The sequence below is a fragment of the Arvicanthis niloticus genome, chromosome 17 (assembly GCF_011762505.2).
Source record: "Arvicanthis niloticus isolate mArvNil1 chromosome 17, mArvNil1.pat.X, whole genome shotgun sequence".
Lineage (NCBI taxonomy): Eukaryota > Metazoa > Chordata > Mammalia > Rodentia > Muridae > Arvicanthis > Arvicanthis niloticus.
In genome coordinates this window covers 17,228,108-17,242,587 of record NC_047674.1, presented here as the reverse complement: position 1 = coordinate 17,242,587, position 14,480 = coordinate 17,228,108, and the positions used below count along the sequence as shown (strand labels likewise).

Sequence of the window (14,480 nt, the reverse complement as noted above, 5' to 3'; positions counted from 1 at the left end):
AGAGGAGGAGACAGGAGGATCTCTGAGGCTTGCTGGTTTCCAGTCTAGCTGAGAAAACTTGAGTCATAGGTTCAGAGAGAAAGAGAAACAACCCCTAAAGAGTGATAGTCAAAGATATACCATAGACCCTTTTCTCATGTACACAGGCTCATGTACCTCACACATAAGTATAATTCATAAACAAACAGCACAAAGCCTAAAGAATCTGGACTCGGATCTGCACAGGGATGGCAGGAGAAAAAAAAATATGCTTAATAAGAGGTGAACAGGCTGGAGGCTGACGCAGAATGATTATTAATTTGAGACCAACCTGGGCTGTATAAGTATACCTAGGAGATGCCTTTTTTAAAATTGCTAGCTAAGTAATAAAGGTGCTTTATAGTGGTTGGAAGAATTGTTCAGTTCTGTTGTGTGTTTGGCTTTTAGGCTTGTGGGTGAGTGGTGGCTTCCTGGTGGCCCCGAACTTCTCATCTGTTCCCAGCAGATGTCACTCATCTATTTCCAGCAGATGTCAGCCTGAGGGTGTCAGGGCTGTTCCATTGTGAGAAACTGTGACCTTTATCCAGATTTCAACATAAGTTTTCCTTCTCGGCTTGTTTAGATCTCTCATATTTCCTGGGCAAAATCCCTAGCCAGTCACTTTGGCTTGGAGAAAGGAAAACCGTCCATACTTGGCAGATTTTCCCTTAGGAAAGACTTCCTGGTTCCTGTGACTGTTGGCCTGGGCCTGAGGTGAACAGAGCTGTATTTGAGGGTCCTTGGAGTAATTTTCTGGGCCAAGTGTTGTTTCCCTACAGTCAGGAGCTCCTGCCTCTCTCCTGGGAGGGACCTCTTTTTGTGCTTAGCTAGAGCTTCAGAGAACCTGACCATGGTACCACATGCCATACTCAGCTGAGATGTCAGGTACTTTTCAGGTATCTGGAGCTTTACACTGGTACATTTGTTGTTCCAAGGAAATAAAGAGATAACGCCACTGTACTCGAAAATACTAGGCACTTTGGGACAAACAGGAATTTTTTCCACATAATTTCCTAAAAAATGATACCAGGTAAACCTGAGGTAGTCTGCTCTTGGCACAGGATGGGGCCACAGTTAAGGCCTTCCTTGGTCAGTGGCAGGAGCTTGTGAGAACCATGCAGAGGGACTTTTACCCCAAACGTACTCCATGCTTTAGAATTCATTCTGTGTTTTCTAAATCCAGAAGCAGGAAGAGGGCCTGGTCTTGTGCCAGGTTGGTAGCCATGTGTTTACCAAGTGTGTGGCTTTGCTGAAGGCAGTGCCTATGCCTGGGATACAACTGGTCCACAAGCCAGGCTTAGGCTAGTTTTCATAGTCACTCTAGGCAGAGAGAAGGCACTGAGCCCCTGGCAGCCAGGTAGGTTGGAGTGTAGTCTGGGTGTGAATGAGGTCTTGCTGCTTGCCTGAGCTGTGTGGTTAGATTATCAGGAGGGTTGATTGTCATGGGCAAAATATAAGCTGTTGATAGACTGTTGTGTGTGTATGAAAATGTGTGTTTATTGTTAATATTCACTTTGTCTTTCTTTACAAATGGCAGAGAAAACAAAGCAGACAGTTGAATGACTGCCATTTGACTCTAGTCAAAATTCTAATAGTTTTATGAAGGGGTTTTTGACAGACAGAAAGGCCTTGGATCTGATTGAATCTTGGTGCCTGTGAAATTAATAAATAGTTGTTTTACTGAGTGCTTTTTGATAAATGTCCCTATTGTGTGACAGAGTGAAGTTCTGTTTGTCTAATCTTTGACCTTAAAAATATGGTATCATATTTTAGGAAATTATATGAAAAAAAATTGTACCTGTTCATCCCAGAGTGCCTACTATTTTAGAGTACAGTGGTATGATCTCTTTATTTTCTGGAAACAGCTTGTTACTTTCATTGCTGTTTACTGACTCAGTGTGTGTTACCTCCCATCTGAAGAAAACACAAATGCACTGTGTGAATCTCCATGTTCAGACAGTACTGTAGAAGCTGTGGGTGCTACCTCTCAGAGAGATGTAAGGGCACCCTTCATACAGCCTGCTGTAAAAAGTGCTTTGTGCAGAGCTGCACCCAGGGCTAGGTCCAGTCCACCCTCACCCTGCTGGACTTTGCTTCAGAGAAGTTGGCACAGCTTTTTCTATGGGCTCATTGTTCATGGCTGCAAAGGTTATTAAGGGAGGATCAGGACAGCCCCATATTTGGAAGATAATTACGAGTGGGGGTTGCTCTGCACTGTCTTTGACTTCTTCATCCAAATAAACAAAAAGCTAAAGTGACATGACCTTGAAGATAGGGCCTTGGTGTCTGCCCTGCACTCAGCCCCGCTGGCCTGTTTCTTAGGTGTTAAGCAAGGGCATGGGTACAACCTGCTGCCAGCCTTGTGCTGCCTTTTGAGGAGTGAACTTCATTCAGGGCTTGCTCTATTCAGGAAAAATCTAATCATACCAAGACTATATTGCTTGTTTGTTGTACCCATAGTCTGCATGCTGATTTGTCCAGGGCAATGCCAATTCATACAACTGGCTGTAGATGCTATAACACCATTACTTATTTTCAGATTCCACTTTGATTTGCATATACTTCCTAGCTTGGATGATACGCTATATGGTCATGCTGGTCATCAGAAGGTTCATAATGTTCTTTAATGAGTGCTCTAGTGTGCTAGCACATGCCGAGAGTAAAACATTTTTATAGCTTAACAGATGCAGAAATGCATCATCCACTGCAGTATTTAAAGTATGAATTTTCTTGTATACCTGCTCAGAGACACACATATTGAAACTTGTCATAGTCAAGAGAATAAATATTACTATGACTTTCAAAGTAAGTTTTTCTGTCTTTTAAAAATTACTAAGCTGGGCATGGTAGCACTTGCCTTTAGTCCTAGCACTCAAGAGCCAGTGGCAGTTTCTGAGTTTGAGGTCTGCCTGTTGTATAATTCTAGTGTTAAGGTAGCAACATGTATGGCTCTTAATGTGCTTTTGGGTATCTTACCTGTGAAGTGTATGCTTACATCATTTGTTTTGTGTAGGATTATTATTTTTTTTTTTGATATATTCTGGATGTCTTTTCTCTGATAGCTGTCTCGTAACTGTTTTCCACAGTCTGTCATCCAGCTTTCCTTAATGGCATCTTTAGAATAATTCTTTTGTGAAATTGGATTTGTCAACTTTTTCTTAATTTCTGCCCAAGGCATTTTTTTTCACCCTAGAAGTTTTGTAGCCTTTGATTATACACTTAGATCTGTACATAATTGATTTTGTGTTTGGTGCAAGATACAGAGTTGATGTTTTGAATGTCAGCTTTTTCTTTCAGCATTTATTGGAGAAACATTCATTTAGTTACCTGTTTCCTTGGTCAAAAGTCCATTGGCCTTGTGTTTATGAATGTATTTTCAGTGCGTGCTTGCAAGTGTGCACTTTGAGACAGGATCTCACTGCTCTAAGGCTTGCCTCAAACTCACTGTGTTGCTCAGACTAGCTTTGCATCCATAGTGGTCTTCCGGGTCAGTGTTCCTAGTTGGGGTTAGAGGAATGACTGTACCCAGCCCTCTATATTCTAATTCTGTTTTCTGATTTGTATATCTGTCCAAATCCTAGTCTCATGCTTTGTTATTTGTTTTCTATTTTCTGTGTTACGAGTGTTTTGCTTGTGTATATGTCAGTGCAATGCATGCATGCATGGTGTCTATGAGAGCCAGAAGAGGCCTTTAGATCCTCTGGAACTGGACTTATACTGTGGTTATAAGCCACAGTATCAGTGCCGGGAATTGAACTTGGATCTTCTGGAAGAGGAAAAAAAAATGCTCTTAGCCACCGAGGGATCCATCCAGCTCCAGAAGATTGATCTAACTAGTTTTCTCTCTTTCTCCCTTTATTTCCCTGTTTGCGTTTTCTGAGATAAGGCCTCAATATGTAGTCTTGGCTTGGCTTTGTAAATCAAGCTAGCTTTGATCTCACAGAAATTTGCCTGCTTCTGCCTTCCAAGTTTTGGAATTAAGAGCATGTACCCCCATGCCCCGGAAGCTTGATGTTTTAATAGACTGTTCTAGTCCTAGGACATGACACTCCTATTTTGTTTGGAACTTTACATCTGTATATATGAAATACATTTATTTACTTGTTTCCTCCCTACTTCTTCTCTTCCATTGTCTTTCTCTTTTTGTTTTCTTTCTGTCTTTCTTTCAGTCTGTCTGTCTGTCTGTCTGTCTGTCTTTATATCGTTGTCAAGTTTTGGTGCTTAAGTTTAGCTGGCTTCATAACATTTTTACAAACGAAGAGTTAGTGGTTATCTGTTGTTTTCTGATAAACTTTGTGTAAGTTCATGCCATTTCTTTCTCAAATGTTTACTAGAATTTACTAGTGAAACATGAAGTATAGAGTTTCCTTTTGAGCAAAGTTTTTGGTAATACACCTTAATATTCTCTTTTTTCTTTTCCTGATTGAACCCAGGGTCTCATCTCTGTCGAGTGTTAATACCATTCAGATTTCTAACCTTAACCTTTTGGTATTTCTGATGTTGAATTCAAGTTTTATAGGTGAGTGTCATTTACTCAGATTTAACTTTCTTATGTCTATACTGGATTACAGTCTGTATCTTCTTCCTCTTCACTTCAGCTTTGTCTGTTGGAGGGAAAAATAAGAACTTTATGAGAGGTGTTTTTGAGATGTATTCTCTCTTTCTGGGTCATACTTAGAACAAAGTTAGGTTAACAGGCTCATTCTTTTCCTAATTCTATCCCATGGCATTTCTGGGAAGCTGCTGTGTTTTCAGTGATGTGGGACAGTGTTGTGGTCATGTGTAAATGGAGACATGACAGATGGAGATGGCTCCTCAGTCACTCTGGCTGCCTCAGCTACCTGTAAGCCAGGTCCTACCACTGTGGCTGCTCATGTCCTGGTAGACAGGCTCTCTGAGTCAGGGTTTGTCCACGGGGAAAGATGTTTGCATTGTTTTCTTTTCAGGTATTTTAAAATCTTAAATCTTGTAGTTAGAATGTAGTCATCGATGTCATCATTGTTGTCTCTTCCTCCTCCTCTTCCTCCTCTCACCTCTTCTTTATCTTCTTCCTCCTCCTCTTCTTCCTCCTCCTCCTTCTCTTCCTCCTCTTCTTCCTTCTCCTTTTTTATCAATCTTTTTGACACACCAAGAGGAATAAGGAAGCAATTGTAAGTTTGGTTTGAAGGAAAAGGTAAACCAGACCTGTGATACCTAAACAACATGAGGGAGGGATGGCTGTAGAAAAGGAAGCATCATCCCTTGGTTCTTGAATGTGGTGACTTCTCTGCCTTGGAATGTTCTCTAGCCTTTTTTGGATATTTGACAAGTGACAGCCCCTGGACTAAGTATGTGAGTGAATTCATCAAGGATTTGCGGAGAACAGGTAGCTTGATTAATAGGACCTTTTACTTTTAGGATGCTGCACACAACTTACTGCATGCAGACACTTGGGATCTGTAAGAGGCTTACTCATGTACCTCTGTGCATCTTAAGGGAGCTTGAGGTGTTCATGTGTTTGCAGCCATGATCTTGGGCCTAGAATTAGGGTTTTCTTGGTCAGGATTGGTGACTTGGAAGGACAGGTGTAATTCTAAGTTCCCTTTCTGATCTGGATTTGAAGGACAGGTGTGTTAGAGTCCCAAGTTCATGTGCCATTACATCCATCACAGGGTTTATTGGCAGGCATTCAGTCCCTACAAGAGGAGCCCCACAAACACAGCATGTCCTAGACAAGGGCCAACTTCTCCCTCTGCCTTGAATGTCCATTTTGTGTATGTGTGTGAAAGGAGGTAAGCACAGATGGACTTGCAGCAGTGGCACTTGCTGTGATTCTGTGAGCTCAGTTGAGATGGGTCTCTTCAGTCCTATATCCTGGCTATACAGTGACAAAATGTGAGACTTTAAGGTGTGTGTGTTCAAAGGAATGAAGTCAATAACATTCCTTAACAGCATTTTTGGGGAGAGATAGTGACTGCTCTTCTATCTGGGTATGATGAATTGCCTGGGAGGAATGGGGCAGTTTTATTGCACAGTGACTGACTAACCAAGTGTTTTTCTAGACCGTCCTGGGGCTGAGTGTCATTCTGGCCTCCCTGCCTGAGGGAGTTAATGGGCCAGATAGAGCCTTTCTTTGAATTGTCTCCTGTTGTTCTAGCTGTTTCCCAGCAGTAGAATCAGGGAGCATCTTACACAAGTAAGTACCTTACTCAAGGGAGACTATGGTCAATTTCTCAGACAAACATAGGAAAGTAGGAGGTCTCAGTTCCAAGAATTTGCATTTGAAATAGGGTGAGGTATGTTGTGGAAGTTATGCTGAAGTATAGATGGCATTTTTAAATATCTGTAAGGCTTTTTATTCCAGATTACTTAGTGAGTGTACATACATGCACAGTTAGATGTGACCTGGTAGCAGGAATGGTTTAGTTCTGAGTTTACCTGTGTATACTCTTCAAGGAGCACTCAGGGATCCATCTGGGAGCAGAATGGAGACAGAGACAGAGAGAGGAGAAGATGCAGATGCTTTTATTTAACTTCTGCCATTTTCTAATTAATTCTAATTTCTAATTCATATTTAACTCCTAAACTGTCTACTGCCAGGAAATTTTGCAATGGGTTAGCAGTCAAGTTTTTCTAGAAAGAGCTAGATAGTTTTATCTTTGTGGGCTATGGAAGCCCTGTGACAACTCAACTATGCAGTGTGTGATCATAAATAGTATGTAAATGAGCAGCCCCAGCTATGTGCCAGTAAAACTTTACCAGCTTCTAGTTTGCCCATTCTTGATTGACAGTCTCAGACTGCATTTTCAGTGTTGTTGTTATTGGTTGTGAACCTTAGCCTTAAACGTTGAGCTATCTCTTTATTCCATTTTGAAAAATATTTTAATTTTTTAAAAGAATTTTACACAATGTATTTAGATCTTGTTCACCCCTCCTTCAGTCAGTTTTCCCCAGATCTACCCTCACTTCTTAACTCACCCAACTTTCTGTCCTTTTAGAAAAAAAAAAACATGTAGTCTAATTTGTGTTGCCCAAATACTCTTGGTTGTGGGCATCCTCTGGAGTGTGGTTATCCTACCAGAAGTCACACTCTTTTAAAAAACAGACAGACAGACAGACAGACAGACAGACAGACAGATTCTTCCTTCTCCAGCAGCTATTAAATGGTAATAGCTCTTCCATTAGGAGCGGGACTTCATGACTCACTCTCTAGTGCTGGGATTTTGTCTGGTTTGAGGTTGCGCAGGCCTTGTGCATGCTGTGCCATCTGCTGTTAAGTTCTATGTGCAGCTTCCCTGCTGTGTTTGGAAAGCACTGTTTACTTGTAGTTATCTACCACGTCTGGCTCTTAAAATCTTTCTGTCCCATTTTCTAAGCTCTCTGAGGAGTAGTGTGGTATAGATGTCCCATCTAGGGCTGAGTACTTCATGATCTAATTCTCTGCATGTTGACCAGTCTCTGTGTTAATTCTCATCTACTGCAAGAAGAAACTTTTCTGATGAGGGTTTAGAGATGCACTAATCTATAGATAGTACAATAAGTCATTAGGTATCACTATAATATTCTGTCCATTTAATCAAATGATAGAAGTAGGTTCTTTCTGAGGACCTGTGACTTGTCTAGTCATAAAGTTTTGATTCTGATAACTGTGCTAGATATGAGTTCCATCATGAGTGGGTCTTAAATCCATTCAGAAAGTGGTTACTTCTATGGTGTTTATGCCATTCATTATTGTACTAGTGGGCATATGTTGCCAAGACAGTTGTTATAGATCACAGGGGTCATGTTAGGTAAGACTGAGGATTACTCTTCTTGCCAGTAGTGTGCATAGCACCTTTTAGCACTGTGAAATCTAGCCAGTAGGAATGAATCTTCTTATATCTACCTGATTTTCTCCATGTTTTATGACTCAAGTGATGATATTTTCAGTAATAGGGTCTTACCAGCAAGTTCTGGAGGGTAACTAAGAGTAGTGTGAATGTAATGTTTATTTTTTTTCCAGCTTTACTGTATTGTTAAATCAGCTTCTCTGATATTTCTGCCTGTTTTGAGGTTTGAGTGTCACTACTGAGGCAGTGAATTAATTTATTCTTGATAAATAAAGGTGACTCAGTTTCCTTGCTTTCTGTGATGATGAAGATGGTGTCTTTACTAAGATTATATTTGAGATATTTAGCTGAAAACTGAAGAACTTATGATTTAAAGAGGTAGAGATTTTTTTTTCTTTCATAGGAAGGATTGGTATCAGCAGGCTAGTGATACCAGTGGATTCCAGTAACAGGCTCCAGTAGCAGCCCAGTGGAGGCTGGAAACTCAGCTTCCCGATGTTTTGTTTTTTGTTTGTTTGTTTTGTTTTTTGTTTGTTTGTTTTTTTTCCCTCCCCTGTTCCCGCTGTTCTTAAGATGAGGGCTTCCCTCATCTTTGCAAGATGCTTGCTGCAGGGGCCAGCCAAGGGCCAATGGGTGCCTCTTAAGTTTCCTGTGAGAATGCTGCTGGAGACTGCCTGGTGATGTCAGCCTAACTCTTCCTCTGCTGCTCCAGCTGTGCAGAGTTTTATCTAGATCTCATCAGCTGTGGAGAGAGCTAGGTCTGCATTAGGAGAGGTTGCTTCAGGTGCAAGTTTTTTTTTTTTAAATCTTTTGTTAGTTTGTTTATTTGGGTGTGTGCCTGAGTACCTTCTTGTGCTTGTGTGTTTTGCTTATAGAACATGGCTCATGGGTGTCATAGCATGTGTGTGGAGATCAGACGACAACTTGAAGGAGTCAAGTTTCCTGCCACTATCATGTCGGTCTTGGGGATTGAACTTAAGCCAAATGGCTGCCATCTCATTGGCCCTCAGAGAATGATTTTGTAGGGAAAATTTATTTTAAGCACTGTGGTGGTAGTTCTCCAGCATTTGAATCCTTGTTCCCTTTTTGGGTAGTGTTGGAGGGAGCATGTTGTTGGAAACTTTGCAAGTTTAAAGGTACCACTCATTTCAGGCCCCCCTCTCTTTGCTTGTTGTTTATTTAAGATGCAAGCTTTCAATTGTTCCTGCTGCCTTGCCTACCTATTGCCATGCTTTTTTGCCATGATAAGTAGAAAAGTAGCTTTTGCTACAGACTGAAAAAATACAGAAGACCAGAAAGAGGGAACTTCCATCTAGGCTTTGTGTGCTCTGCCTTTAATTGTTTTATGTAAGGTAATATAATGTAATGTAATGTATGTATGTCCATCCTTCTGTATGTTCCTCCAAGCCTTTTTATTGTGATAAAGTACACATAACATAAAATTGCTGTCTTAGTCATTAGTTTAGATGTATATGCTGTGAATGTGCCCCTTCACATTCCCTGTGGATCCTGTACAGCTTTTTGTTTTCTGTTTGTATCCTATGCTGCTAGAATGGCTTATTTAAACCCTATTGAGTGTTGAGCCTAGAAATAGCCCCAGACTGATATATAAGTAAAGGTATGGCCAGTTAGCTACTGCCCTTACTTCTCTGCTTTGGGCAGTGTCACTGTTCAGTCAGATCCAGTGCTCAGAGGACTTGAACACAGGGTTTGGGCTATAGTGGTTGCTTAAGGTGGAATTGTACTGGTGATGATGGTGTACTCGATCATATACAGAGTTCTGTGACATAAATGTTTGGCAGAGAAAAGTGGATAAATATGGCTTGGTAGCTATTAGAACTAAGGCAACCCTCCCCACCATCCCTTGTAGCCCACAGCATCCCTTGCTGGCTTTCTCTAGCAAGGTTCTCAAGATTGATGGCACTCTCGCACAGCTGGCTGCAGGCTATGCTTGGAAATCGTAGCTTGCTTTGCTCTTGTTTCCAGAACTTGCCCACAGTGACAACTCTCTATTAAGTTTTTGTAAGAGGTAAATATCTAAATTTACTGAGTATGTTTCCTTACAGGTTTAAAGTTTATATATTAAAAAACATGGCTTGCTGTCATTTCTTTGATTACAGTTGTGTCTAAGTGGCTGCTCCGTAGTTCTGGTGGTTTTCATTGTATGTATACATTGAGAGAGGTTTTAGGAACCCCCTATTTTATAATTGAGAGTCTAGAGGTGAGCAGTATTCTATAGGCCTCACACATGGATTCTGAAGCATGAGTGGGGATAAGGAATTGGGGGGGACATGATCTTGAAAGGGATGATTAGAGACACATTGGCTGTTGTGTGCTGCTAGCCTTTAGTACCCTGTGGAGTATAGGATGTTACATAGCGCTTCAACTCCTATGTATTTGTTTTTGTTGTTGTTTTGTTTCATTTTGATTTTTGGAAACACAGTCTCACTGTATAGCTTTGGCTGGCCATACTGGAAGTCTACTAGTATGTGACCAAGCTGGCCTTGAACTCCTCAGAGACCAACTTGCTGCCCTCTGAGGGCTGGGTTTATTAGTGTGTGCCACCACTCCCAGCTAACAGCTTTGTAGGAACAGCCCTGTAACAAAGAATTATTTGGCTCAAAATATAATAATGTCAAGGTTGGGAAGTCCTGATACACACCAATAGTTCTTGGGTTATGTCCTACAAAGAAGAATACATGAGAATTCAGGTTGATGAAACCTATTAGTTATACACTTGTTGATTTGCTTTTGATATTTATTGTACCAGGAGTGTCTTTCTGTGCCATGAATGTGCATGTTCTCACCTCTAACAGCTTGCATGTCCATCAGGAAACATGCCATAACCTCTCTGGTTTAGACCTCTAGATTATTTCTCCTGTCTCCGGAATAGAACCTGTTTGTTTTGACTTCTGCATGCTAGTTAACTGTCTCTGATTGATGCAAGAGATGTTTCCTGGGCTTCATCTCCTGAACCAGAGGAGCCTTTTGCAGAAGCTTCCCTTTTTCCTTGAGGCACATCCCACTCACTCATCCAAGGTCAGCTCTGCTAAAGTTTCCCCACAGCTGAGCACAATTGAATGTAGCAAAGCAGCCACTAATATGAACAAGATAACTCAACCAAATGTTCATTATTTTTCATTTTTAGGTAGAATTCTCTCCTTTTGCTTTCTCCCCTCCCCACTTCCCTCTCTCGATGCCTCCTCCCCGCTTCTCCCCACCTTTCTTTCTTTCAAGACTTTTTGATAACATGTTGGGTGGCTTGCTCCATGTCTGGGTATCCTGGACCAGAAAGGTAGAGTGGTCAAATGGTTTTGCTTTGGTGACACCTGCCAGCTGTGATGCAGCCCTTCCTTACCTCCAGTTCTTTTTTTTTTTATACTGGAATTTTTCTCTAATATATTCTGATCATGGTTTCTTCTCTAACTCTTCCCAGGTCCTTCCTACCTGTCTACCCATTCAATTTCAACCCCCCCCCTCCCCACTTAAGAAAGCAAACAGGCAAACAGCAACAAAAACAAAACAAAACCCCAAACAAATCAGAATTTAAAAAGAAAAAAACAATAGAAACTCTCACACAACCCATAAAAACACAGGACCAGAAACCATAATATACAAGCAAAAGATCAGTAAGACAAATAGCCAGACAAAGCAATATGAGACAAAAAGTTCATGAAATATTATTTTTATTTTTGTTGGTCAACTACTACTGGGCATGGGGCCTGCCGTTAAGTGTGGTTAATATATCCACAATTAGACTATTGGTTGGAGAAAACTAACTTTTCTTTATAAGCGTGTGTCAATTGCAGATAGCTTCTTGATTAGGGGTGAGAGTACTTGTACACTACTCTCAGCACTTCTTGCTTCCAGTCCTCTTGGAGGACTAGAGAAGCATGTGGCAGCTGTTCTGTCAAGATTCTCTGTCATGGCCATGTACTGGAAATTGGTAGAGCTGTGGGACCTGCCCTGAGCTCTCTCTACCCAGCTGCAGGGGCCAGTAGTTGTGGTGGTGTCTGTTTCCATGTTTCAGGCTCTGCACACATCCCAGCTGCTGTGAATAGTCTGTCTGGGGTGCTTCCAGTTAGGGAACAGTGCATGGGTACCCAGGGGCCAGAGCTGCACCAGAACAGCAGGATATGAGTAACAGGAAGTGACAGGAATTGCCCAGGGCGCCGGACCTTTTCTGGGCTACCTTCCTGAGCCAGGAGCTATATTTAGCAGAGTATTTCCCAATCCTGTCCTATGCTGACACTGTTTGCCACCTCCCTAGTCAGTGGCTGGGTGGCACAGTACTAATGTACTACTCTGTCCCTGGCCTACCTGTGTGACCCACAGGTTGTTCGTCACCACTGTAAAACTTATTCCTGCTTGTGCCGGTTCTCTTGGATGCTGAAGAACTTGAGGCAGCTGGGAAGTGGAGAACAGCAGGTCAGAGACAGCCCATGGGAGACTATTAGGGTCTTGGGTAAGAGGTAAGGCTCTCATGGAGTACTGAGAGGGACTGCTTCTAAAAAGTGGAAGGCTGGTGTCTTTAAAGCTTCTGCCTTCATCCACATGCTAGGAACATTCTTCTGCCCTTACCTGCCCAGGAGAAACGCTGCAGGTTTCTCTGATTTATCGCAAATATTCCAAGTTGTGGCAAGAAGCTGATTTCCCTGTGGTTCCAGAGCAGCTGCTGCAGAGTGTGGACAGCTCTGTCCTTCCTTGTTCTCATCTACTTAGAGCTAGAGTTTTTACCTTAAGGCATCTGTCACACCCTCAGCCACATGGGACGTGTGTCCACAGTTAGAAAAGTCTTTAGTTTGTGGTCGTGACCATCCTTAGAATTCACTGACTGCATGTTTGGGGGAAGGTGTTCTGTTGGTCTCTTCTGAATGCTTCCTATGGAGAGGTTTAGGTAGTGGCTCCCCCTCTTCCCCACCTAAAGCTGTACTTTTGAGACCTCAGCCACTCAGAGAATTCAGGCAGCTACACCATAGAATGGCATCCGAGGGGCTCTCTGAAAATAGTTGTCTGTTGTGGCTACAGGAGACCCTTCCCATTTCATCAGCTAAAGCAGTCTACTGGTGTGGTTGCCAGCTAGCCTCTTACATTTTTTGTTCCTGAGCTTTGAGTATGAACTGTGGTTATGTTGTTATCTCTGTGGTGCATCTCTATTTTCATGCTGAAACATTAAAGGCCTTGAAAACTAACTATGCTTTCCAGACTAAGACTTGTGGGTATCATTGAAGGAATCTTCCGTCCCAGACTCATTTCTGTCTTGCCTGTATGTAGGTAGAGCACTAGATAGTGCTGCCTAGCTGGTTCAAGGATTGGTCAGCAGTACTATACTTGTATAGCTCCATTTTTCCCAGATTGATTACTGTGGCCACATTGGCCTCCTGTTAAAAGGCTTGGGTAAAGATCACAGAGCTGGTTTTCATAGCTTCCAAAGTGCTCCGGACATATGGAAAGCTCCAACCCACTGACAGAGTAGGTTTCCCTAGATTTTACTACTATGAGCTATGGTGCCAAGGACACACTTATCCTTATGTTCCTGGCACACAGGGAGACGTCTCTAGCATGTGTTTCTAAGGATAGACTTTGCAGGTGTGGGCATCTTTAGTTAGACCAGACACTGTCACATTGCTCACCAAAACTGTGATGCATGTGCTACCTAGCAATAGGATCTGCTCCAAGACATGCACAAGTACCACAGCGTACACGTACGTAGGTAGAGATGGCATGGACTGTTCCTGAGCTGCCAACTTGTAGAACATGTTGCCACTTTGGATACTGTAGGCATTTCTCATAGGATGGTGAATATTTATTTATCTGGCCAGGAAAGTAACAGTAAAAAATAACAGGTAGCAGGGATTCTTCAACAGCTCCATTTGTACCTGGTGTCTGCCACTGATGTACACCACTGATATAGCATGTGGTACATGGCTGTACCTCAGCACCATTAGTGGTGCTAATAGTAGTTGCATTCATAATTAACCACACTGATGGCAAGATGATGACTTCTTGGACATGAACAGGCATTGGTTACAACTGAAGTGGAACTACTGATCTCTGTCTGTCAACTCCAAGCTTCCTTCACCCATGGTGTCCTGGTCTCAGCATGGTGGCTGGCCTTACCCACTGCCCAAGGAGACCCATTGACTCTTTCTCTTACCCATCTGATTTGTCAGCAGCTTCTTGTGGCTATCAGAGCGTGTTCGGGTCCACACCTCTGCTGTCTGTGTTTGGTGCTAGCTTGCTGAGCTTCCTCCCAAAGGCATCTTAACGGCTGCCCTGTCAGTTTTCAGGCGATAAGTCAGATGCCAGCCTTTTCGAGGAAGCTGCTGTGCTTTCCAGCTCACCTGAAGTAAAAGTTACTATTCTATGGCCCCCACATGGCCAGCCCCTCTGTCATGCCTTGTTCGCTTCACCTGTTGGATCTCATCATCCCTTTCCTGTCTTTGCTCTTCCCTGGAAACCCCTCCCTGTGTCGCACACCAGCTACTACATTGTATTCTGTGAGACTCACTTTTGTATTCAAGTGTTTGTCTGCTATAGGGGTCTTACCTGTTTGCTCAATTAAAAAACATTTCCTGGGTTTATTTCTGAGGAGGAAAGGATTTAGAGCCCCAGCTGAGGGATTAATGTGAGAAAGGAGGTGGAATCTAGAGC

At 42.4% G+C, this 14,480-nt stretch overlaps 1 protein-coding gene across 5 annotated transcripts in view; it reads left to right on the top strand.

The window, feature by feature from the left end:
- The window catches only part of Dgkd (diacylglycerol kinase delta), a 90,378-nt gene that overhangs the window by 39,104 nt on the left and 36,794 nt on the right, over nucleotides 1–14,480 (top strand). The window contains exon 1 of one of the 5 annotated variants that reach the window (XM_076914843.1): nucleotides 12,231–12,254. The exons of 3 other annotated variants lie outside the window; for them this stretch is intronic. The gene's annotated coding sequence lies outside the window, so the exon portion shown is untranslated. Of the gene's footprint in view, nucleotides 1–12,230; nucleotides 12,255–12,277; nucleotides 12,299–14,480 lie in introns of those variants that run through there. One more of the 5 variants, XM_076914845.1, reaches the window with a different exon arrangement.